This window comes from Mustela nivalis (assembly GCF_964662115.1).
Source record: "Mustela nivalis genome assembly, chromosome: 3".
Lineage (NCBI taxonomy): Eukaryota > Metazoa > Chordata > Mammalia > Carnivora > Mustelidae > Mustela > Mustela nivalis.
Window position 1 is genome coordinate 44,270,247 of NC_139022.1, and position 26,310 is coordinate 44,296,556.

General features: G+C 40.2%; 1 protein-coding gene across 8 annotated transcripts in view; it reads left to right on the forward strand.

Annotated features, from left to right (window-relative positions):
- The first annotated feature begins 12,254 nt into the window (after positions 1-12,254).
- CSNK1G3 (casein kinase 1 gamma 3) overlaps positions 12,255-26,310 on the forward strand; it is a 113,780-nt gene continuing 99,724 nt past the window's right edge. For 4 of the 8 annotated variants that reach the window (XM_082724887.1, XM_082724889.1, XM_082724888.1 and 1 more), the window contains exon 1: positions 12,580-12,718. The gene's annotated coding sequence lies outside the window, so the exon portion shown is untranslated. Of the gene's footprint in view, positions 12,719-26,310 lie in introns of all 8 variants that reach the window. The other 4 variants (XM_082724891.1, XM_082724893.1, XM_082724892.1 and 1 more) reach the window with 2 other exon arrangements.

A 26,310-nucleotide genomic window follows, 5' to 3' on the forward strand; every position in this document is an offset into this window, starting at 1 on the left:
CTTACTCAATGTGTAATGAGTTGAGAGTTATTTTGTACTTACACTTTTTTTTTTTTTCAATCACTAGTGTTGGTTCAGTTGATAGTTGCTTGGGAGAATCATTAACCATTGCCAAACAAATAAGTTCCAGCTATTACAGATTTTGAGGCAATATATAAAGAATATTCTTGTGCAAATGACTGCCTGCTCTTGTTTCTTTGTTGGGGACTACATTGGAAATACTGTTTTATCTGTGAATAATACTTTAATTTAATAGCACATTTGTCTTAAATGACAGCCATGCAGCTTTCCCTGCATTTCGGTTTTGGGTCCTTCAGGAAATAAGTGCATTTCTCCTTGAGGTACTCTCTGGGACTCCTGGTGTGAAATTTAGGAGTGTCCTATCTAGGTCAAACTAGCCCAAGTATACTCTCCAGATCTGGAAAAGGATAAGACTCGTATTTTCATGGAATATGCCAAATAGACAAGTAGAAAATTTGTTCACGTATATTCAATACTCTGCTTCATTATCACTCTGCAGTTTATGCAAATACTTACAGTATTACAAAATAAAAAGGGCAGGAAGGAGTAAGAATATATAAAACAAGATTATTCCAGAATTGGTTGACCAACATGCCTGTCATAAGGTACATGGACTATTTAGAAATAGGTTACCAAGCTGGTTCTAGGCTTCCTAGAAATCAGCACCAGAAGTAAATATGAGAATGAAATGATTCATGACATCTTTTTTTTTTTAATTTTATTTATTTTTTTGACTGACAGAGATCACAAGTAGGCAGAGAGACAGGCAGAGAGAGAAGAAGGGAAGCAGGCTCCCAGCCAAGCAGAAAGCCTGATGTGGGGCTTGGTCCTAGGACCCTGGGATCATAACCTGAGCGGAAGGCAGAGGCTTTAACCCATTGAGCCACCCAGGTGCCCCTGATTCATGACATCTTTAAGATGAAAGCCAACTAGCTGTTTAAAGGAAGCTTGGCTCCTCCTGGGTTTGTAACTGGGAAATGTGTTCCTTGGGTCCTTATGTAGAAGATGTGATGGGATACAGCAAACATCATCCCTAAAAATATTCTTATAGAATTACTGTAATGAATTTCCTAGGGTTGTTCCTTATAGTGTCCCTTGATGTAAGCAACCCTGGAATAGAAAGGAGCGGTTTGGGAAATCAAGACTATGAAGGTGTGTTTTGGGGGGCCGTGAGTCAGGTATATCTGCCTACATACCTTGTATGTACATACATTGTATGTATATTGCCTACATACAATGATACATTTGAGAACATCTCTAGAAATTAGGACTGAATATAATTTAGAAAATCCTCCAAAAGTATTTTTCAGATTCATTTTCAGTAAGTATTATGTAACAAGACAGTTTAAAGTTATACTCCCAAACAAATATGTCTCTTGCTAATTAATGGCAGGCCCTTTAACACGCTGACATCATCTTATCAAAGCCAAGTCTAACCAGGGCACATTGGAACAAACACTAACTTTCAAATAATGTCACTTCCTACTGAGTCCTTGAGGATAAACTAGTTGAAAAGAGTACCTGGTATATAGAATTTGAGGCAGTTAGAAGTTGGAGAAGGTTTTGCTAAAATTAATTATTCATAACGATTGTGTACATACGTGGCGAAAAGACCAGTGTGCTATACCGTGAACCAACTGTCCTCAAGTGGATATTGATTCTTTGGTTTAAGGAGCCTTTCACTCTCTGGGACTCGACATTTGGAAGAAGAGTTGATGAAGCACTATGACGACGAACCATAGTAAGTCTCTGACTGATGCTATTTCCTGTGAGTGCTGCCTACGTGCTACAATTCTCGAAGCTGTGTGTAGCAAAAGGTCTTACTTTTCCCTTGGCCTGTCCTTCTCCATTTCTCTCCCCTGTATGTCCTTAGAGTTGCTCCACATCAGCTTGGTATAAATTACTAATTCAGGATCCCTCTTTCCTTTCCTGTCTTCCTCCTTCCCTGCCTTCTTTCTTCCCTCCTTCATTCCTTTGCCAGTTTCAATCTGGAGGAGTAGTTTTAGTAACTAATTCCTCAGTCTGATGGTATGCACCAGGTCTCCTTACTTACCTCCCTTTTTACAGCAGGAACGGCAGCATAAATACAAGGATTCGGGAGTCAGATGTATCTGCATTCAAATCCTAGCTCTGCCGTTTACTTGCTGAGTGACCTGAACACTCTTCTTAAACTTGTTCTGAGTCTTACTTTTCTCATCTATGAAAAGAACAAAATGACACCTATCTATGATAATTAAAAGAGCTATTTTCTAGCAAGTACCTGACATTCTTTAGGCACTCAGTAGTTGTTAATTTCACTGCATCTCAGTTACTATTACATAAGGCTTAGAGGCGATAGGGACAAAATTATTCTAAGAGTGATGTTTCTAAGTACTGGGTGTTTATCCTCAGCAACTGGGGATAGGATCTATCTTTTAAAAACAAATACTCATGGGGCGCCTGGGTGGCTCAGTGGGTTAAAGCCTCTGCCTTCGGCTCGGGTCATGATCCCAGCGTCCTGGGATGGAGCCCCACATCGGGCTCTCTGCTCAGCAGGGAGCCTGCTTCCTCCTCTCTCTCTGCCTGCCTCTCTGCTTACTTGTGGTCTCTGTCTGTCAAATAAATAAATAAAATATTTAAAAAAAAAATAAAAACAAATACTCAAACTCAACCAAACAAATGAATAAACAGACAAAAAAAGCAGGATCAGGCCTAATAAACATAGAGAGAACAGACTGATGGTTGTCAGAGGCAAGTGGGTAGAGGGTTGGGCAAATGGGTGAGAGGGGTTGGGAGGTCTATAAGCATCCATAAGCTTCCAGTTATGGAATGAATAAGTCACAGGAATGAAAGGAACAGCATGGGGAATGTAGTCAGTAATATTGTAACAGTACTATATGCTGCCAGATGGTAGCCGTACTTGTGATGAGGATAGCATAATGTATAGAGGAGCTGAATTACAACACAATGAACTAATGTAACATTGTGCGTCACCTATCTTCAAATTAAAAAAATTAAAAAATATATAAAATACTCAAACCCTTCTATTTCACTTGGTCCTTGTGGCAGGCAGAATAATGGCCCCCAAACACATTCATACCTTAATCCCCAGAACCTGGGACTATATGATCTCACATGGCAAATCGGGCTTTGCATTAAGATTAAGTTAAGAATTTTGAGACAGGGAGTTTATCCTGGATTATCCCTGGTAGACTGAACACAATCACAGGAGTTCTTCTCAGTGAAAGAGGAAGACAGGAGAGTGAGAGGCAGAGGAGGGAGAGAGGAGAAGCAGAATTTGGTGTGATGGGGCCTTACCAAGGAATGCATACCAAGAATTTCCCTCTAGAATCTAGGAAACACAAGGAAAAGAATTCTCCTTGAAAGACTTCAGAAGGAACACAGCCCTGCCAACACGGAGATTTTAGCTCCATGAGAACCATTGTAGGGTTGTGACTTCTAGACCTGTAACATTAAAATGTGTGTTGTTTGAAGTTCCTAAATTTCTGGAGATTCGTTACAGCATTGGTTGGAAACTAACAGCATGCCATTTTCTGGTTGTCTTTCTTCCGAAGTTTCTGCTATTTGTAAAGCATGGGGTCCGGAGGTGTTCATTACAACTGTGTTGGGCTTGTTTCTGAGCCTATTCAGTGCACTGAGCTAAGAAATTATCTACAGAAAATACCTGTGAGTTCATGAGGATTTTTTGTGTGTGGGACCTTGGGCAAATGTATTTGAAACTGCACTTCAAATTCAGGATACAAGACTGTTCAGTTGGTCTTTTTTTCCCATCTGTATCAACATCAGGGATGGCAGGATTAAATTACACCATAATTACTCATTTTGCTTTATCCCATGGTACATATATAATGGTTTCAGAAAAACAATATCAACACTGCTACCAGCAACATGATTACTGAAAAATCAAAGCAACACAAAATAAAAACCATACTTTTGTGTGTTTTTAAAAAAATATTTTATTTATTTGACACAGAGAGAGATCACAAGTAAGCAGAGAGGCAGGCAGAGAGAGAGAGAGGAGAAGCAGGCTCCCCACTGATCAGAGACCCCCATGCAGGGCTTGATCCCAGGACCCTGAGACCATGACCTGAGCTGAAGGCAGAGGCTTAACCGTCTGAGCCACCCAGGTGCCCCCATACTTTTGTTTTTTTTATAATTTTTTTCTTTAGGATATATCCCATGAGGGATACATACTCAAATCACTATATTGTAAAGTCACTTAGAATGACAATCTTTAAAAAAAAAAACATTTAACATGTGCAGGATAAAAACCATACTTCTTTCCCTCCATTGACCAATCATCATCTCAGTAACTGCCGGATAATTATTTCTATTGCTGTAGACAGTATTTTAGTCTATTGAGTTTAGTACTAACAACAACAACAACAATAATAATAATAATTATGAACAGTTACCATTAACAATCACATACAGTTAGGTTGTCTATTATCTGGATATGAATTCTAAAGCCAGTTTCTGTTTTTTTTTTTTCTGCAACCTTGATCAGGATTCAGTAGCCTACTCAACACCACTGACAGATTTCCTATAAGAGATTATTGTCTGGTTTAAAGGCATGCAGGAGGAAACTGAGGACTGCGGCCCTGGATTGTAGCCCAAATAGTGCATGTATAGGTTCCCTTTAATATTCCAAGGTCAGAACTAAGTTGATAAGGTGGCTTGCAAAAGAAGGGCTGCTTCCATCCCTAAGTACCAAAATAGCTCTAGTAACTTCGGGAGACAGAATGTGTTCCGTTGTAAAGAGACCAAGCTGATTTGTCTTTGCCTATTTGAGACAACAAGATCAAGAGAACACAGGTAATATATGGGAAGGAAAGGAGATAAAGGAAGAGACTGGGTTTTATGATCATATAAATATAAATTGACATATACTAATATGAATGAGAGTCACAGTTCTAGAAAGCAGCGAGTATTGACAATTGATTGAAGTTTCTTCTCGGTTATATCTGGCAAAACATAAAGCCTGAAGTCACAGCCCAAAGGGTGAGGTCTGCAACTGGCAGGGTTTCTTTGGAAGCTGAGGTAGGGCTCCTGGTGACTAAAGAAGGCAGCTGCATGGCAATACAAAATTTTAGAAGGGGGTGTCTGGCTTTGTCCATCAGGAGAATATGAGCCTAAAGTCAGGGAACCTCACAACAACAGCAAGACAGAGATTATATACATTAGGGAGAAGCCAAAGAAGCAAAGCAGGACTGAACCATGGCTTGGAATTCAAGTGTTCCTGTGGACACAGAACCAGGCCACACAAGAAAGGAGACAAGCAGGGGACAGCACTGAGCTGAACCAAAAGCCAGGATGAAAGCCTAGTGATCAAGGTTCTTCAGTTGCAAACAATAGAAATGCACTCTGTATAATGCAAGCAAAACAGCTGTGCGAGAGGCAGTTGGGGGTGGGAAGTCTTGCAGAGTTGACAGGAAGCTGGAGGTCCTAGTTGGGGTAGAATCCAAAATGCTCCAAAGGATAAAATCTTAAAACAATAAAACAAAACCCAAATGCTCCAAAGGCTAGGATATAGGATCATAGCCACTATTGTATGGCAGGAGCTGTGTGGTGAAGGTGCTGCTCTTGGAATGGAGTGCCATTCCTAAGGTTTGTAGATTCCATGGCCCTCTGCTCAAGGTGCAAACCCAGTGAGAGTGCATCCATTTGACATTGTTTAAGCAATGTGTTCCCCATTACTCCTCTCCCACCTACTACTACACTTATAAGAAGGCAGAGCCCCTGGTCAGGGACTATAGGGACAGGGAGAAAATTCATCAAAAGTAAATCCGGGGGATAAACAGGTGCTAGAAAGCCACTTTATTCTAAATATCCAAACATACAGGATAGAATCAAGAGAAATAGGGTCTGAGGCAAATTTCAATTATGTTTTTCTGCCAGACACAATCCCACTGATGATGTCTTAGACGTTTAAGGCTAGAGAGCAAGGACACCTGGGTGGCTCAATTGGTTAAGCCTCTGACTCTGGATTTCAGCTCAGGTCATGATCTCAGGGTTGTGGAGTCAAACCCTGAGTTGAGCTCCCCCAGAGCAGGGAGAGGAGCCTGCTTGAGATTCTCTTCCTCTCCCACTGCCCCTGCCCCTCTGAGTAAATAAATAAGATCTCAAAAATAAAATAAAATAAAGTAAAATAAAATAAAGCTAGGGAACAGACTGGGACCTGATATTTTGTATTACAGTTCATGTTGGATTGGAAAACACAGGTGCCTGAGGGTTAGAGGATAGCTAACAACACACATGCTTCCTCTGTGTTAGACACTGCAGGAAGTAGAGAACCGATAGACCATTTAATGTTCCTGATATCAATGTGATGTAGGACTCACACCGATGTAGTGACTCATTTTACAGATGAGCCAACTGAGGTTCAGGAGGTTTAAACTGCACAATGAAGGAAGCTAGGAGGAGGCTGAAAAGCAGTTTGATCCTGTGATTATCCTAGAAAGGAGGATGAGAAGTACAAGGAAGGGAGGCTCCAAGTAAGATACCCTCCCACATCAGTTTTAACTTCTGTTGACCCAGCGGTCTTGTTCTGTCGGATATGGCAACAACAGTGTAATAGGAACAGGTGGGAGGAGGAAGACATGTCAGGAATTTAGCAGTACTGCTTGGTGAAGAGAGAGCTGGAATTAAGACCAAGCAGGACAGAGACTAAAGAAACATAATTAGACACAGATGTTGACCCCAACAAGGTAATTCTCTATTCCTATCCCCTGTCCAGAGGGCACATGAAGGTCAGACATGACTTAGACAAGCTTTGGTACTAATGTGGTCTTTTCCAGAAGAAGGTTAGAGTAATCCAGTGAGCCCAGTCAGTGTGTGGTATTTGGAGAAGTTCCATCCTAGCAGGACCCTCGCCAGGGACCTAGGGCGTAGTCAGAACTGGGGCTGGAGTACAATTTTCCACATTGGATGGGGTTCTGGGAAAGCCTATAGTTTCAATCAGAAGACACCAGAGGAGGACTTCAGGGCTATAAACTGGGAAAACATTACGGGGGAGAAACAGGGAAGTGGCATAGTTGGACGTCTACACACTTACCCAGAGTGGCAATCTGAATTTTCAGGCATGGGACTGCATGATTCCCATGGGCTGGTGAGACACTTGGTCTTGGTCAGATTTGCCTCATGGCCTGGGATGGGCTCCTGAGGTAATTACTGGAAAATATAACTGTGGGGAGCCAAAAACACAAAAAACAAAAAAAACAAAATAAAACCAAGATATGGAAAGTGGAGCAGGGGCCAGTCATTACAACCACCTCTAAACCTTAGATTCACATATTACCCAGAATTCAAGCTGTTCTTAAAACCAATGCCAAAGAGAGAGAGAAGGAAAAAAAAAAAAAAATCACAGCTTTAGCTAACTCTTTCATTTATCAAAAAGCATTCTTCAGATAGCCACATTTGCTTAAAAGCTGCCAAAATTCAGGACACCTAATGGAAAAAAACAAAAATTAAATTGCTTAGCTAGAGATTTAGCCTATTTTTTGGGCAAGACTCTTTTACACTTTTCATGGTGTTTATAGCTTGCCTCTCTAGGCAGTTTTCTTTATTGAGGTTCCTTCTCTTCAGAATACATTCTTTTCTTGTATGAAGTTTCAAAATTCTTTGCCCACAACTTGTCTTCTGTAATAAATATCTTGTCTAAACTTTAACTTCTATTTCATTTATAGATGGTATCTATGTAGAAAGTGTTCCTTTAAGGAGTGGTATGGACGGAATTATGTCCCCCCCCCCCATTCTTATGTTGATGTCCTAACCCCTAGTGTGATGGTGTTTAGAGATAAGTTTTTTTGGAAATACATAGGTTTAGAGGAGGTCATGAAGGTGGAGCCCTCATGATGGGATGAGTGCCCTTTTAAGAAGAACTAGAGAGAGAGAGAGAGAGAGAGCTCAGGCGTTGAGGAAAGTCCTATGAACACACAATGAGAAGGCAGCCAGCCATCTGGAAGCTAGGAAGAGAGCTCTCACAAGAACCTGACCATGTTAGCACCCTGATCTCAGACTTCTGGCCTCCAAAACGATAAGCAAATACATTTCTGTTGCTGAAGCCACTCCATCTGCGGTATTTTGTTTTGTCAGCTTGAGCTAAAACAAGGGAGTCTTAACAATGTGATTGTTATTAAACGTTACTTAGGATTGTTTTTATAAGATTTTATTTATTTGAGAGAGAGCAAGAGCGTGAGTATGAGCAGGGGGAGGGGCAAAGAGAGGGGGAGAAGCATGGGGAGAACCCCATGGAGGCTCAATCCCAGGACCCTGAGATCATGTCCTGAGCTGAAGGCAGATGCTTAACTGACTGAGCCACCCAGGTGCCCAAACATTACTCAAGATTATTACTATAAAATACGATAAAGTCTTTTAGAAGAGTTTTGTGATCTTGTACTTGACTCTTGTCTTCAACTCCCTTTCTCCTGGCATCCTTCCTTTCCCTCCCCTTGACTGCTGGCTTGGGGAAGAGGTTTTCTTCCCAGTCTTAGTAAAATACTATGTTCTGCTCCGAGGCTCTGGCTACTGTTACAATGTCCCCTTTTGTATCCTTCCTTTTTCTGCTTGAGCATTTATTTTTTCTTAATTATATTTTTCTTCCAGGTAGTTTACTTTAAGGATAATATTAAAAATGAACAAGTGGTTTGCCAATGCCTTGGGCCCTACCCTCTGTCAATAAGTAAATCACCATCCTAGATTTCCCATTACACTTAAATAGAATATTTGGAAGAAGAGAATGTGTGTTTCTTATTTTTATTTTGTAAGGGTTTCACGAATATCTTAATCTCATAATTTTGTATTTCATATTTAATACGTTATCAATTGTCACATGATCTTGGGCAAGTTAATTGATCTCTGAGTCCATCATTCCTCATTCCTAACATGGAAAAATGATAACAGCTGCTATATTTGTTCACAAGAATGTCAGACTCAGATGGAATAATATAAATGGAATTTGTACAAGTGTTGGTTGTTACATTGTTAGTTGGGAAATATCTGCCTGTATTTAACTCAATCAGACTGGTCACATAGTTGATACACTGCACCCAAGTATTAGGGCTAGGTTCATCTTGGGTGCCTATTTGTATTTGGGATTATTTCTTGATCAATTTGTGCAATATCAGTTTGGCTTATTTTAGTAGTATGAACGAGGCATAGGCAGTTATTGACTGTAGTACAAACCTACGTGTTAGTGCTCTCCTAATCTTTAAGGATACATTAGGAACTTGGAATCATCAATCTTTTTTGACAATTTATTTTTATTTTTAAGATTTTATTTTGGATATAGAGTGTGAGAGAAAAAGTACGTGCATGGGAGAGGGACCGAGGCAGAGGGAGAGAGAGAATCTGAAGCAGACTTCCTTCTGAGCACAGAGACCTGATCTACGGACCCTGAGATAATGCCCTGAGTCAAAATCAGGAGTTGGATGCTTAACTGACTTGTCTACCCAGGTGCCCAACAATATGCTTTCTTTTCATGTTCTACAAATGCTTTGCTTGAGAGAGAACATAGGTATATTTTGTAGAGAGTAAAGCTAGTCATCTTTCCTTTTTTTATAAGCAGTAAAACTTCAAGTGTGTTAAAGAAGAAATGGAATACTTTTCCTGTTTAAAAATCTAATTGAAGGCCTTGGGGCACCTGGGTGGCTCAGTGGGTTAAGCAGCTGCCTTCAGCTCAGGTCATGATCTCAGGGTCCTGGGATCGAGTCCCGAATCGGGCTCTCTGCTCAGCAGGGAGCCTGCTTCCCTTCCTCTCTCTGCCTGCCTCTCTGCCTACTTGTGATCTCTCTCTGTCAAATAAATAAATAAAAAATCTAAAAAAAAAAAATCTAATTGAAGGCCTTAATTCTATACTCTCTCCATGGAGTGTGTGTGTAGGTGGGGCTAGGTACCCAATGTGAGCATGCAAGAAGAGTGAGAGGAAGAGAAAAAGAATCAAAACATGTAAACGAGACGCTGGAATATTTACACTGTTCTCAGATGTGAAATTAAAGGCCCCCAGAAATTTTACCTTTTTTTCCCTTCAAACTCCCACTTGATAAATCCAGAGTTTTTTCTAAGAAATTTATGGTAGTCTTAGACTGAAGTCATTTTGGAGTTCCCTCCCATTTTAATAGAAATATATAGGCAAAACTCAAGTTGGCTGTTTCATCCTGTTTTTCATAGAAATTGTTACAGTTGTTGTATGCCTAAATGGTGGGACTGATATTTGTGTCAACAGAGATCTACATTGAACAGAATAAAGTTCTGGGGGAAGAAATGTGACACTGCTTTGGAAACAGGAAAAATATTAATAGACTATAAGTATCTGAAGAGTGGCAGTAATAGGAAACATAAAAAATTAACTGTATTTGATGTATAATATAGCAGATGAAGAAATGTGATTGGTCTGCTTATGTTGAGACATTATGTTGCAAAACTCATTTTTGTTGAGATGTCTGTGGTTTTTCCTTCACTAACATAAGTGATTTTCATATTGCCAAATTTTTCATACGAAAGAATAAAACGAAAATCTCATTGGCTTTCCACCTAGGTTACGCGCCAGTTTTAATCTATGGCAATATCTAGGTCTCAGTTTAGCAAAAGAATCGTAAGTGTTTAAAAATGTAAACCTTTACTCCTATCCCTATCTAAATATGTGATTTGACCATATACTTACACACCTATATTTCTTAAACATTTATCAGACTTTGAGCGGCAGTAGGAGGTGTTCTTAATCTAAATTGAGTTTTTTTTTGAGTCAGAGAGTATAAAATGGCTTGTTGGTTGTCAATGACAGTATTTACAGTTCCCTGTATGGCAGACATTTCTTTCATTTATTGAGATAGGATTAACTTTGTTTCCTGTCTGGTATTGGACCCTGGGATAGCTCAAAACTGGGATATGTAATTTGAGAGGCAAATTAGTCTGAGCATGCAAAAAATCTTAGTTGCTTCTTACTCTCTAATAAAATGGTGGTGGTGTGGCAAACACAGAAGCAGTACTTTTATCATCTGTACCAAGTAATAGCAGTCAGTTTAGGAAAGAGTGTGAAAAGAGAGGTTAAAAAATATGTAAAAAACCTATTGTAATTAAAAAACAAAACCAAACCAGCATCTTTCCCTGTAACTATACCTCTCAACTTCAGTCATTAACCTTATCATCAGTCTGGCATAGTACGGAGAAAGAAAGAAAAAAAACCCTCCATGATTTTCAAGTGCGTTTGTTTCACTGGAGACTTCTGTGTTTTTCCTGATAGAAAAAGAGGGATGGAGAGACTGAAATTTCTGGATACAATGTATCAAAGCATAAAAACGTTTCATAAATGAATTTTTAAACTGGGCTGTGATTTGTCTTCATGCACACCTTAATGTCTGACTTCTGAAAGACATTCAGACATAATATTAGCTAATAATTAACCATTAATGAACATTTTCGGAGCCCTCTACAAATGCCTTTACGGTGGATCGATTTCCACAGCGGTTTTTCCAAGTGACGTATCTTCCTCCTACTTAACCATCTGTAAAGACAGAGCATGGAAATCTTCTGCCTTTTCTGTGTGGGCAGACGGGACGGCCGCGTGGAGTGAGAAAACACCGGTTCCACTTTGTGTTCTACAGCCTGATAACCTGAGGGAGGTCTGGCCTCTCGAAACTTCAGGAGGTTCATTTAAACATCGAGATAATAACCATCCCATTATGCAACTCCACGGACTGATAACCTGAGCTCACAAACGTAGCTCTCTCTGCAGACCGTAAATGGGATGCAAACGTGAGCCAAGGGCTCCGGGTTCCAAGCAGCTGCATCCCTGTTCCAGCACCGAGGTCCCAAAAAAGCGGGGGAAAAGTCAACCCGGTGAGGTCACTCCCTTAGGCCAGGGCCCTAAAATTCTGCACCTGGAGGCGGTGCTCGGCGAAGCCTCCAGAACCTCACTTGGCACAATGGCGTCCTTAGGCTCTTTGGTCACCCAAGCCGCGGAATTTTTAGTAGTTGTCCTTAATCATGGGAGCGTTTTCTTCCAGGGCTCCCTCAGACACCTCGCCAAGCCTCGCCTCTCCTAGCCTCGCCCAGAGGAACATACCCGTATCCACTATTACTCCACGCTCCCCCTCACGCACGGCTCGCGCCGAGGTGGGGATGGAGGAGTGGCTTGGCTTTTATGGGCCTCGCCAGCCAATGAACGTGCCGCCTTTCTTCCGGTCGGAGAGCCGGCCAATCCGAGCAGGCCGCTGTAATCTTCGGCTCTGCTCGGCTCTTTTCGCTGATGCGGGAGCTTGGGGGCCGCCGCCGCTAGAGAGACGCTTTCCTTTTTTATTTTTTTTTTCCATGTGTTCACTTCCGGGTCCGGCGCCGATCCGGATGCCCGAGGCAGAAGGATGTTTGACCTCCGGATAAGCGAGGCGCCGCTGTGCATTCATTCCCGGCTGCATCGGTGGCGACAGCAGCGGCCCGGGCGGCGACTCTCCGGCCAGAGGCGGCGGTAGGAGGCACCGGCAGTAGTGCAGAGAGCGAGCCCGAGCCGAGCGGCGTTCCCTCCCTCGCTCGTTCCTTCCCCCCCTACCTCGCTCGCTCCCTCCCTGCGTGGCTCGCTTTCCTCCTCCGGTCGCCGGCGGGTGTGATGTGCCGCCGCGGCTGCCCCCGCCGCCGCTGACTGACGGAGCAGGGGGCGCCGCCCGCGCCCGGGACCGACCCCGCAGCTCGCGGCCGCGCCTCTGAGGTAAAGCCCCCTCCGCGGTGGCGCGCGGCCGGCCGGCCCCGGCCCCGCGGCAGCCTCAACGCGGCCGAGGCTCCCTCCTTCCCGGGTGGGGCTGGGTGGGCTGGGGTCCCGGGCTGGGGTGCGGCGGGGGCGGCGCGGCAGGCGGGGGGCCGCGGAGGTGGAGGTGGAGGAGGAGGAGGAGGAGGAGGGGTGGGCGAGGACCCCGGCGGGCTGGCGGCGCGGAGGGAGGACGGGAGGGGCCGCGGCCCGGGGGGGTGAGGGCGCCGAGGGCTGGGCGGCTGGGGAGGGGGCCGCGGGCGGCGGGCCGGGCGGGTGTAGAAGTTGCCGAGCGGTGCTGCGCGAGTGGGGACGCGGGGAAGGTGGGCGAGTCGGGGAAGGCGGGGGCTTCTGCAGGGAGGGGTTTTTGAGGTCGGGAGCGCAGCCCTGGGGCTCCTGATTGTGTCCAGACAATTACGCTCGGAGTGGGGGTTTGGGCCGGAGGGAGGGAGGCATCTGGCTGCTGGAAGGAGGTGTCAGGGGTCAACATTCATTTCAGGGGGAAACTTCCCACTGGGGTGTCTGTTGGGGGTGTGTGGGGGGGCTGGGATTTACCTATTTGTTAGAGCTTTTGACTTAGCTTAAAACTTAACCAAGGCATTAGTCGAGGGAAACAAATTTTCTCTGCTGGCTACTGTTAAGGTGCTGGTTTGTTTGTTTATCCCACATGCAGGGGAAGTGACACACCGAAGCGTCGGTGCTCTTGGTCCACAGCTACCACATTGCTTTTCCGTGGGGCGGTGATGGAGATGTGTGTGTGCTCCTGGGGTGGGGGTAGTTAGGCCTGTATTAGGATCATTCTAGTTTTCCCAAGGAAGGAGGAAAAGTTAATGGGTGGGAGAGAGAGAGAGAGAGAGAGAGAGTGTGTGTGTGTGTGTGTGTGTGTGTTATGTGCGCGCGTGTGTGGGAGATGGCTACTGTTGCTACACTGTGCGAATTAGTTGTAACTCTGTTGTAATGAGTACGGAGGCTGGCCAATAAGTGACCCCTTTTTAACCTTTTGTGTTAAAACGTGGACTTTAATTGGAAAATGAAAAACCTTCTGATTTTTAATAGGTTAAGAAAATAAGTCAATATTTATTTCTTGTGCAGTTACTAGTGAATGGCATTTGCTCACAGTAAGAGATGTTCAACTACATCTGAGTTGGAATACTTTTTAAAATTAAAAAAAAATTTAATTTTTAAACCCACGGATATATTTTTGAGGAATATTTGCTTTCCCTATAAATAAAAAGTGGAGGAAAAATAATACAGATTATAAGAATGAGTTAGGGTTACAAAGATAGGAGGCCAGTTTAAGAAACCATTTTCCTCCAAAAATCAAATACAGTTGGTGACATTCTTCATAACTTTTTTCGGGGTAGGGTGGAGGGTTCTGCTTAGTGTATTTCATAACTCTTACCATACTTTGTCCTGTCTATATTCTGAGCTAAGATAAAGTATCCTTTGTATATATTAGCCCTTTTTATTGCATGTAAGGTAAAAATCACATTAATTGGCATTAAAAGGAGGTATTACCAAATAAATTGCATGGCTTTGACATAGATTCTCTGGAATGTACAGACTTCGGCTTCCAGAGAGCTTGCACTTCTGCATATGCATCAGTTATTAACACCTCTTATTAAAATGGGGACAGAAAGGTTAATGTTAATATTGATATATATGAGACTTTTTTGGGGGAATCTTAGAAAATGATAATCTTCAGTGGTGATTTATTGTGTTCACTTACCTTTTCTGCCACTCATCAACTCAGAAGTTAATGCATTATGTAATTATTGACATTGTCTCTGTTAGATTTACAAAGTGATAACTCTTACCAAAATATTCAACACATGGTATTCATTTATTCCTTCAAATAAAAAGGCAGGAATTAAAATCAAGGAGTAGTTCAGTTCAACCTGGACTTTTACCATCAGCAAAGGAACTTTACTCTGGTGAGGATGGAAGAGTGGTTAGAATATGAAAATGACTCAGACCCAGTGGCCGTCTTAAAGGGGAGCAGCAGACATGCACGGAAATGATGGCAACACAAAACACCTGTGGGATTTATTGGAGGTGAATGGAAGCATGGGGGCTGTGTGTGTGTGAGTGTGTGTGAGAGAGAGAGATACTAATTTTTAACTGGGGAGTTATGAATGACTTTAGATCTGGTAACAATCCATTTGGGCATTAAAATATTTGAATGGGCAAAACGGGGTGTGTGTGTGGGGTAGTTTTGGGCAGAGGCGTGTTGGTTGGGTATTATGGGCTTGTTGAACTGCACATGAGGCTGCTGTGCTGGGAGGTCTTTGTGGGAGAGGAAACTATGAAAATAGGTGGAGATTGAGCCGTGGAAGTCCAGAATGCCTTGTATTTAAAACTGAGTCAGTTTGAGGTATAAAGGTCCAAATGTCCAGATTTTATGCTTCTAGGAAGTAGGTAGGCAAATAAGGATATTAAGTTCAAGGAAACAAACTGTAACAGAATAATCAACATGTTATCATTTATGCTGATGGAGGAAAGCAGAGAAGTATATAATCTATAACACCATACCTGGCTTTGTCATATTTCTGTACTTGAATTTGAATATGGGTGTGTCTGGTAATTGGTGGTATATGAAATGAATCCAGGCTGTAACAAGGAGCCTCTGGAAGAAATGGGAAGCTCTCTTTTTATTTCTCTGTCCCCTCTGTAATCCTCTCTGTACTGGCAATAGGCTCTTTTTTCTGGTGTATTTTATTGATTCAGAGTTTCTCACAAGGGAACAAGTGGTTGTTTAAGTTTTAGAGGGTTCCCTAAAAGGATATTTCAAACTAAATTGAGGGAAAGCTGTGATATTAAACAACACAAAACACAGGCCATTATATAGTTGTATTATTCTGAATGCATTTGAAGGTGAGATTCGCTATGGATAAAGTGAAATATAAGGAATCCACATACAGGGAGAATTGGCCATGACAGTGGGATGGTAAAATAGGAGGTGTTCATGGTTCCAGATAATATGTATAAGGTTTTTAGTTATCTTAAATATTAAATGACCCTTACAGAATTTAACCCCAAACTTTATATCCTTATCAAAGAAATACTTAGAAAAATACCACCCTCAACAATAATAGTGTTTATGTCTATGTAGTAGACTAACCTTTTTGGGAAGGTTTTTGATGGGTTTTACTAACTGTTCCTTTTAGATGTCCAAAAAGGATATATATACATATATGTATGATATATATGCATACACACACATATATGATATATACATATATATACATATATACATATATATATACATATATACATATATACACACATATATATGTGGTATACATAAACTGAATTTGTGAACCCAAGTATAACTGAATTATCATGAACCTTCCATTTAAAACACTAATACTTGTTAAAATTTATTAACTGCCGGCTTTGTAAGGGACCAAGATGATACTGTCAAGACAACTTTTTTTTGTTATATGGTGTATAATCTTTGCTTTTGACAATAGGAAACAGTCAACTAGAGTTTAAGCAACCTTTTAAAGATACAGCACAGTGCTTATTTAAGTCGTTTTTTTCCCTGATTTCAGAGTCTTAAACCACCAAATACCTGTTTTTTCCCTAATCTTCCATCCTCTTCCTTTTTTGTGTTTTCTTGAGAGGTTGGCACTTAGTGGTACTGATTAGTATTGTTAGTATATGTTGGGGTGTTGGTTCTTCAAGATGGAACTTTTTTGGAAATGGCAATTTTGGGGATATCTGTAGTTTTTTAGTTGTAGAGATTGCATAGGAATGGTCAGTGTGGTTCTAGTGACTAAAGCTAACTCAGGGTATCCTTTTGTGATGATGTCCTAAAAGACAGAACTATATTTGGGATTCTTAATAGGTAGAAATCAAGTGTGTATTACCTATGAGTGTAAAGTGACTTGGGAAGATGCTCTGCATTACTCAGAAAATAAGGAATGAGAGAGAGATATAAGGAGAGATAAGTTTTATACACATTTTTCAAGGTGCTATTAGCCATGTTTTTTCTAGCTCCTTTCTCAGAGCTGGGATTTAGAACCATAAATGTTTCCTAAACCATAGAGTTTCTTCCAATTATGGGACCTTAGGAAGGTGTGTAGTGATTTGTTCTTAAACTATAGTAAGTGATTGGTTATATTCTCACTTACCACTCCTTGCCTATCATCTTTGTTGTAAGAAAGAATTCTTAACAATGAGCCTGCAGTGTTTATGTATTTGGTAGAGAAGACACACACTTTGGTCATTTTCTTGACTAATAATAGATCACACAGTTATAATTTAATTTAATGAAGGTCTGTAGCTGAATTATATCCACATATGCCTAAATCACATCCATATTTTTTATAGCTTGCACTAGAAGTAAGTAAAATCTCATGAAACTCTTTTTCTTTCTTTCTTTCTTTTTTCTCTTTCTTTCTTTCTTTCCTTTCTTTTTTTTTTTTTTTTTTTGGTTACTCTTTTTCTTAAGATATTCATGAGTTGGGTGCCTGGGTGGCTCAGTGGGTTAAGCCTCTGCCTTCAGCCCAGGTCGTGGTCTCAGGGTCCTAGGATCAAGTCCTGCATCGGGTTCTCTGCTCAGCAGGGAGCCTGCTTCTCCCCCATCTCTCTCTGCCTATTTGTGATCTCTCTCTGTCAAATAAATAAATAAAATCTTAAAAAAAATTTAAAAGATACCTATGGGTTGTCAGAAGGTTGACTGGTGGGCAGAATAAGCAAAGACTCTTGGGAACACCTGTTTGAGGAGACTGTGTTTTAACTCACCTGTTCAACCCACTCAAAAAATTGATATTCTTCATTCATTTACTGCTTGATGCCCATGTGGTATTAAATGGCAGTAGACTATTCTCTAGTTTGTTTTTCAATTTTTAATCCCACTAGTTATTTTATACTTAGCAAGAATTATTTGTGTTTACCCTCAACAAATCGTTGATGGCACTTGTACTTAATGTTGTAATTATAGTTTAATGAAACATTATTTAGTGAAGTATAGAGGCAAAAAGTTATTTGTGTAAGAACCTCTGGCTCCTTTGAAAACAGGTGAATAGCTAAAATAATTATAGTTAAAATAGGTGTGGGTGAGAAGACTTTAAACCATGAGGGGAACCCTCATTAAACCCTAAAAATCTAAAACGAATCTGCAATGATTGTGCCTAAGTTTTGTAAGAAGTCCATCCATATTTAAAAAAACAGAAACTGGAAATCACAGGTGATGTACAATAGGTGTGGTTTTTGCAAGAATGAAGAGAAAGAAGAGATTGGTCTGTAGACCAATCATACTGTCTTGGGAATGTACATTTTTTTTATGTTTTAGTTGCAAGAAAATGTTCAAGATATGTGGACTTTTTCATGACCTCATTTCATGTCTTTTTATTTTTCTTTAAGTTTTTAAAAATTTATTTGGGAGAGCAAGGGAGAGAAAGAGAGTGAGTGTGAGAGAGCAGGGGGAGGGCAGAGGGTGAGGGAGAGAGAAAATCTCAAGCAGACTCAGTGCTGAGCACAGAGCCCAACTCGGGGCTCAGTGTTACAGCCCCGAGATCATAACCTGAGCCAAAACCAGGAGTCAGAGGCTTAATTGACTGACCCACCCAGGCACCCCATGATTCCCCTTTTCTAAGTTAGTTAACTTAGAAACTCTTGGTTAATTATATATTAAAGAGAGTATCTGCTTCTAAAATACCATCTATTTTATACCCTTATAGATTGATTTAATAGCATCCTCTTATAAAAAAGAAATAAATTCTGGTATTTCTGCTATATTCATTAATACCTTAGGGTGAATTATTTAATTATCTATTCAAGTGATAAACCTGTGGTTTTCACATATTTTCCTATGTGGTCCTTGATCTGATTTTGTGTTCTACCTTTCAGCTTTTATATAGAGAGGAGCCGCCTTAGAATCCCAGCATCTCCTCAACCAGCGTAGGGACTACTGGAGTGAATTGGTAGAGGAAATTGCCCCTTGGAAGAGGAAATGCCATACGCTTGATGTGTACCAGGAGCTGTTGAGCTTGGTTCAAAGCATGCTGGTCTAGCAGCTTACAGGAGCTGCCCTCCTGTCTTGCCTAGCTGAGCTCAAGTGTGAAGGAAAACTTTCAGGTTTATAGGAAAGGAGGTCCAGGTTGGGGAAGGAGAGATGGATAGGTTTTGCTATTTATCTTGGTGTCTCTGCATCTTAATGCTGAAATGCAGTAGTTTCTGGTATGGAACAGTGAAGTATTGAGGTAGGGCTAGTTTTTCAGAGCTTTGGTCTGCCTCTGATTTTTTTGGCTCTGCTCTCCTCTTTGTGTTGGATTCATCCTCAGGCTGGTAGCAAGATCACATCTAGACATGCATTGGCCAGGAAATGTTTTGCACAAGCTTACCAGCATACTTTTCCTTTCATGTTTTATTGACCAGAATTAGGTCATGTGTATTTCCTAACCAGTCATGACAAGGGGAATAGGGTTATCATGGTTGATTTCTTTTAATCAGGATACATCCCCTGCCGTTGGGGATGGGGTCATGGTTTCCTGAGTTACATTGTGGAGGGAAGATATTTTAAAAAATTGTGGGAAGGAAGAATATGGGGGTGGGGGGAGAATATGGGGAAAATGGATGTTAGAGAGGCAATCAATAGTGACCACTACATCTGCTTGTTTTGAGAATGAAAATAAATAATGCATATAAATGCACTTTGAACTTTAAAGGGTTGTACAGATGTAGTAGATGAAAGATTAGAAAGCTGCTTCTGTTTTATACTCTTAAATATGCTCAGGGATGAATATTTTAGGAGCTTAAAACAATGTTTTTTTATTGACTATCTTTGCATCAATAAAAGGAGTTTTTCAAGTTGTAAGATTATATCTTTTTTCCATGAAACTCATAAAGCCATTATAACTTTAAATTAAAAATTCGTACCTGTAAACTTACTTAAATGTTTTTCTGAGTTGTTGCCCTCCCTCCTTTCCAAAAATTGTGTGTGCCTTTGATCTCATCAGATTTCTTTCTTCTTCTCACTTAGAGGACGATAAGTGAGTTGAGGAAATGGGAATTTGTCAGTCAGAGGAAGGGTTTATTTTGAATCATGGGATCCTAGTGAGATAGGAGGAAAGGATAATTTTTACCTATCTTGAGAAGCAAAAAATTGGTGGGGGAATGGGGACACAGGGGAGAATCACAGAATTTTGGAATTGAAATAAAACAAATCATGGGAAGGTTGAGTGAAATTCTCACAGCACACTCTTGGTGGGTGGACTCTCCTTTCCTAATTGCTAGTATGGTGCTCTTTCTGACCCAAGAGATAGGAGGCCCTGAAAAGTTTTGTCTGCTTTACAGTTTTGCTTGGGACCATGAGGTAGTTCTGTAAAGTAGTCAGCCAACTGTCGTTAGTACAGGTACGTATTTCCAGGGTTTGGAAAGTTTTAGCTAGAGATTGTTTTTTTGTTTCTTTGTTTTTTTTTTTTTTTTTTTTTTTTTTAAGTCAAATAAACTGACACATTTTTTAATCTTCCCTCAAGCACAGCAACACACAGACAGACAAGTAACCTCAAACCTGGCCTGTTTAAATGAAAATGCAGAGGCAGAATGAGTGCTTGGAACAATTTATGTATGTTTAAATTCAAGAAAGTTGTTATATTAAAAATTTTTGTACCTGTAGTGTATGTAAAAAAATGCATGTGTGTGTGTATGTGTGTGTATTACACATATACATTGAGATACATGCATATATATATGTGTGTGTGTGTGTGTGTATGTGTATAACACACACACACAGGATTTTAATTGTTGCAATTCTTCTCATTGTCATTGTGGCACTGGTATATATTCAGAGTAGATCTGTCTATCCTCTGCAAGGGTATTTATGTTAATGACAATTATTTGTAAGTAGCGAGATTCGTGGTGATTTTTATTTTTACACTTTTTCTTCTTTATATTGTTTGGATCTTCCGCTATAATTAATCATTATTATTTACCATCAGGAAAAATAGTAAAGTTTTTTTTTTTTTAAGGAGGAAGAAAAGAAGAGAATCCTGGGGTAGGATGTTTTTACCAACTTAGATTTTAACATACTTCTGCTTTTGTTTGTATATTACCTTGGGTAAAGTATGCCTGGAATGCAGGGCTGCTTTGTAATTGTCTTTACTTTTAGAATTTTACTTTTAAAAACTTATTTACTTTAAAATTTTAAGTCGAAATTGGCCATATAATACCTTTTGATACAAGTGTACTGTATGAAAGTACTGGACTTCTGAGTATTTAATAGTTCTCTTTGTGTTACCTATTTTTAAGACTTGTGTGTTTTTGACTTCAGGTGGTAAACTTGGCAGTGTATTAGAGGCCACTGTATTAGAGTCAAAGTCATAGTCAGAGTTTCCTTTAGTAAAAAGGGAAGTGAAAATGTTTTTTTCCCTTACAGTCAGTCTGTGTCATGTCTATTTTTTCTGTTTTTGTGAAATACTTATTTTATATTCCAGCAATGAATACTTTCAGATGGCAGGCAAATACAGTAGGTAATGTTATAGGTAAAGAAGAGGGAAAATTCCTGGTATTCTTCTTGTTTTATGGTATGCAAATGTGTGGCTACAAGACCTTTTAATAAAATCCTGATTTGAAGTGCAAACATAACCTCGTATTGTTTTGGAGGTGAAACTAGTAGATGTCAGTCGTTGGTGACGTTTTCAGAAACTGGTATTTACAGTTGCATATTTTTAAGGTATTATTATATTCTTTTGCTCTAGAGATCTGAAAATAATGTGAATCAAAAAAAGTATACATCTTGAGACGCCTGGGTGGCTCAGTGGATTGAGCCGCTGCCTTCGGCTCAGGTCATGATCCCAGCGTCCTGGGATCGAGTCCCACATCGGGCTCCTTGCTCCGCAGGGAGCCTGCTTCTCCCTCTGACTCTGCCTTCCACTCTGTCTGCCTATGCTCGCTCTCGCTCGCTCTCTCTCTGACAAATAAATAAATAAAATCTTTAAAAAAAAAAAAAAAGTATACATCTTAAAGATGTGGAATCTTGTAATACCAATTTTCATTTAAAAAATGGTAGATGAGGGGCGCCTGGGTGGCTCAGTGGTTTGGGCTGCTGCCTTTGGCTCGGGTCATGATCTCAGGGTCCTGGGATCGAGCCCCGCATTGGGCTCCCTGCTCCGCAGGAAGCCTGCTTCCCTCTCTCTCTCTCTCTGCCTGCCTCTCTGCCTACTTGTGATCTCCGTCTTTCAAATAAATAAATAAAATCTTTAAAAAAAAAAAAATGGTAGATGAGTGCTGTGAAATGTGTAAACCTGGTGATTCACAGACCTGTACCCCTGGGGATAAAAATATATGTTTATAAAAAATAAAAAATTATTAAAAAAAACATTTTATATATTAAAAAAAAAACACTGAACATCAGTGTTCAGGTGAGCTTCCCTGTGTAATACCAGTAATTATCTATGTAACACCAGTAATATCATCAGGTTGGTAACACTTACACAAGTTAGTGTAAGAAGAATTAACTAAATGCATATGATTCCACTAGGAAAGGATACTGGAAACTCAAGGCTTGGTTTCCACTGGACTTCAACCCATGCATTTTTTCCCTTTGTTGATTTTAATCTTTATCTTTTTACTATAATAAACTGTAATCATGAGTATAGTAAAAAAAAAATGGTAGATGATGTACTGAGTTCTTTTTTCTGTCATACGAATGTGAGCATATTGTAGCTCATATTCTTTTGTACATTTGAGTTCTGAAAGTAGTTTATAGTTCATGAAATATCCAAATGTAGTCAGCTCTTTAGAATCATTCCTTTGGGTGTGGGTATTTTCTGATAATCTGTTACAGGTTGATAACAGTATGTGTCATATGTATGTTTATTGTATGTTCCACTGTTGATACACATTTTAGTTGCCAAGTACTGATGAAGTTGTTTGTGAAGACTGAATGAAAAATAAAATCCTGAGGATTGGGAATGAGAATGTGAGATAAATCAAAATGTCTTTTATTATAAGCACTTGTTTAAAATCTTCTAATTCAAGATTAGTAAATTTTTTTCTGTGATGGAGTAAATGAGAACAAAAAGGGGTAGTTTTAAAGATAAAGTCAGCTAACACTGACTAGAAATAAGAGAAAAGTGTTTGGGGCACCTGGGTGACTCAGTGGGTTAAGCCTCTGCCTTCTGCTCAGGTCATGATCTCAGGTTCCTGGGATCGAGCCCCGCATGGGGCTCTCTGCTTAGCAGGGAGCCTGCTCCCCCCCCCCCCCCCCGTCTGCCTCTCTGCCTACTTGTGATCTCTATCTCTCTCTCTCTGTCAAATAAATAAATAAAATCTTTAAAAAAAAAAAAAAAAAGAGAAAAGTGTTTGTGAGGAGGGCTATGTATCCCGGTGGTTCTCAGCCCTGACTTCACATTAACATTTTTTGGGGACCTTAAAAAACATGATGGGTAAAGGGATTCTACCCCTGATAATTGATATTTGAATCTGGGGGTGGGGTGCTGATATATTTTAGGGTTGTTGTAAGTGATTCCAGTGTGTTGAAATGTCTGATTTCTTCTCTTTCCCCTTTTACACGTCTCTTAGCTCTTAACTTTCAAGTTCTCTTTTTAATTGAGATAAGGGTGTCAAAGTGAGACAAGAAATGTATAGGAAACATTTGCAAGAGGACCAGGTTTACAAAGTGACTTCTCTTAATAGTTTTGTACCCAGAATCCTTAGTGAAGCCACTATATTCATTGGTTATTAGCAGTTTTTGCTACATACAGCCCCCAAATTAGAGGATTGTTGAAGTTTTGAATATTTGTTAAAGGGAAGTTTATCAAGAATAAATTAAAGCATCGTCTCAGATGCCTCTGAGAATCATAAGAAACCTAAGTGATAAAAACAGTTGTATCTCTAAAGTATAAGAAGACAAGAATTGTTGCTAATCAAAAGTTTATTAGTCATAGCTTATATTTATCATATTTATAATATCACTGTATTGTATTTTCCTGGAACATAAGGTTGAAAGAGGCATTAATAGTTTAGTATAACTGCATGCGTACTGCTTTACTCTTTTTTATACCATCGTCAATGAGAAATATCTTTGTTTTCCCCTAAGTGGAAATAATTTACTTCAGTTATAGTACATTGTGTAATATAGTATGTTGTCTATGACTTATTTAGTCAGTGTTTGTATACATGTAGATGTACTATGATAAAAGGATTTTGTGGTTTTTGTATCTTGTCATTTATGACAGTCAGCGTCCTCTTTTGTGCCATATTTGGTGTAACTTCCTAGGTCACAAACACCCCTACCGGTTACAGCCTGTAGTGGTACAATGAGAACAGGCCTTTTTTTTTTTTTAAAGATTTTATTTATTTGGCAGACAGAGATCACAAGTAGGCATAGAGGCAGGCAGAGAGAGAAGCAGGCTCCCTGCTGAGCAGAGAGCCTGATGATGCGATGATGCGGGGCTCAATCCCAGCACCCTGGGATCAAGACCGAGCTGAAGGCAGAGGCCCCAACCCACTGAGCCACCGAGGTGCCCTGACAGACCATTTTATGATGAGTTTAATATGTTAAATTCCATTCAAGGAACATTGATTGGTGGCAAAATTGGGTTTTGCAGTTCCTCTGTAAATTTCAAGGGTTAGACTTTTGTAAACTGCCGTAGAAGGACAATTTGTGGTAAAGAAATTTTAAAGTGGATGGAGTTGTAGAGGACATGTTCTTTGTGAACCTGGAGAAGACTTTTAGAATTATTTTGTGTTCACCAAAATTCCACAAGAAAATCACATGATTATAAGGCTTCCAGTAACACTTTGTACACACAGTGACTGAGCAGTGGATACTGTTTCCTTATCAACAATTTTAACATCCATAATGCTCTGGAAACCAAAAATATTTTCTTGTATGTTTGGCATAAATTGATTTTTTCATAAAACTTATGTTGAACTGTTGTGTCTTTATTTCCTAGATTTGTTGGTTTCACTGCAGAAATAGTAAATTTGATTATAATGTCCTTTTCCAGACTTCTGTGTGTCATCACAACCTTTTTACAAGTTATGTGGTACATACACACTATATCACCTGTCAAAAATCCCCTAAAATTCAGGATTCCAGAACATGCTTGGCTGTAAGAACTTTGGAAAGGGACCTGTGGAAACTGCATTAATTTGCTTCTACTTCTTGTTTCTTCATTGAAACTACTTAGCATCTTATTCCTCTGGAATGGAGTTTCACTAAGATGCTAGTAAATTCCTAGTGCTTTTTTTCTCTTGTAAATACATACATACCAAGAGGCACTTTATTTTAATCTGTGTTTGTTTAACAGTTGTTGAAAGCTTTTCTGTTTTTTTGGCACTAAGTTATTTAACCCTGGTCCTGTGGGCCCCAGTGTGGTCCCAGGAGCATTGTGTAATTAGGATGCTCAGGATGGAAAATGTTTTGGGTAGCTGGTGTAGCCGAGCATTCATCACACACTCTGTTTAGTCCTTGGGGTTATATAATTTTACCTCTGCACATGGTAACTTCATACCAAAGCACCTGCAGGCAGTGCTCTTGGCTTCCTTTTTCTTTTTTTTTTTTTTTAAAGATTTTATTTTATTTATTTATCAGAGGGAGAGAGGGGGAGAGAGCAAGCACAGGCAGACAGAATGGCAGGCAGAGGCAGAGGGAGAAGCAGGCTCCCCGCGGAGCAAGGAGCCCGATGCGGGACTCGATCCCAGGACGCTGGGATCATGACCCGAGCCGAAGGCAGCTGCTTAACCAACTGAGCCACCCAGGCGTCCCTTGGCTTCCTTTTTCATTACAGAAAGAAGCAGGGGTGTGGTTGTAATGCCTCTGTTTTAGTTTCCTTAAACTTCCTTAATTTGTTTTTAAGACTTCACTGCAAAGATCTATATACTTAACTGCCCCCCCCCATCTTTTCTGTTTTTTTCTTTTCTCTCCTTTTCTTTATTACTCCACCCTCCCCTCCTTTGAAATCATATTTCTTAACAAGATAAGTTCAGGATTATGTATGGTATTCTGAATCAGGAACAAATGCCCTGCTGGTGTGAAAGGTGACAAATAAATCTGCATATTTTGGAATTTCCCTGAAGAGGACCTTATTATAGGGAAATGAATATTGTACTGCTTATTAGTGTTCTGTGTACGTGGTCTTTTGCTTTGTTTCCCTCCCTAAACACTGAGGGGGTGATGGGGTGGTGAGCACGGTTGTGTATGCTTTTTCCGTTGTGTTTTTGAATTTACCAAGATGGTAAGTATTTTACAGTGTAGTTACTAATGGAAGATTTCGAGCTTACATAGGTTATGTGCATTTGTTGTGTGTTCGGAAAGTGCTGTAATTCTCTTGTACATATCATACTTTACATTATTGTTTGTTTATGCTGTGTGATGTCAGGGATTGAGTGTCTGTGTGCCATTTCATTTCCTGTATTTGGCACATGATAGGCCTCTCGTGATTACTTGTTTGTTGAATGAATGGATTAATCATTTCATCTTTTTTATTAGGGAGAATTAACATGGAAGAACCTTGATTAAATACCTCCTGAGGCACTGTGCTCATTCCAAACCAATTTAGTGGGCATCTTCATTGTTGTATGAGGTATCTCACACAAATAAA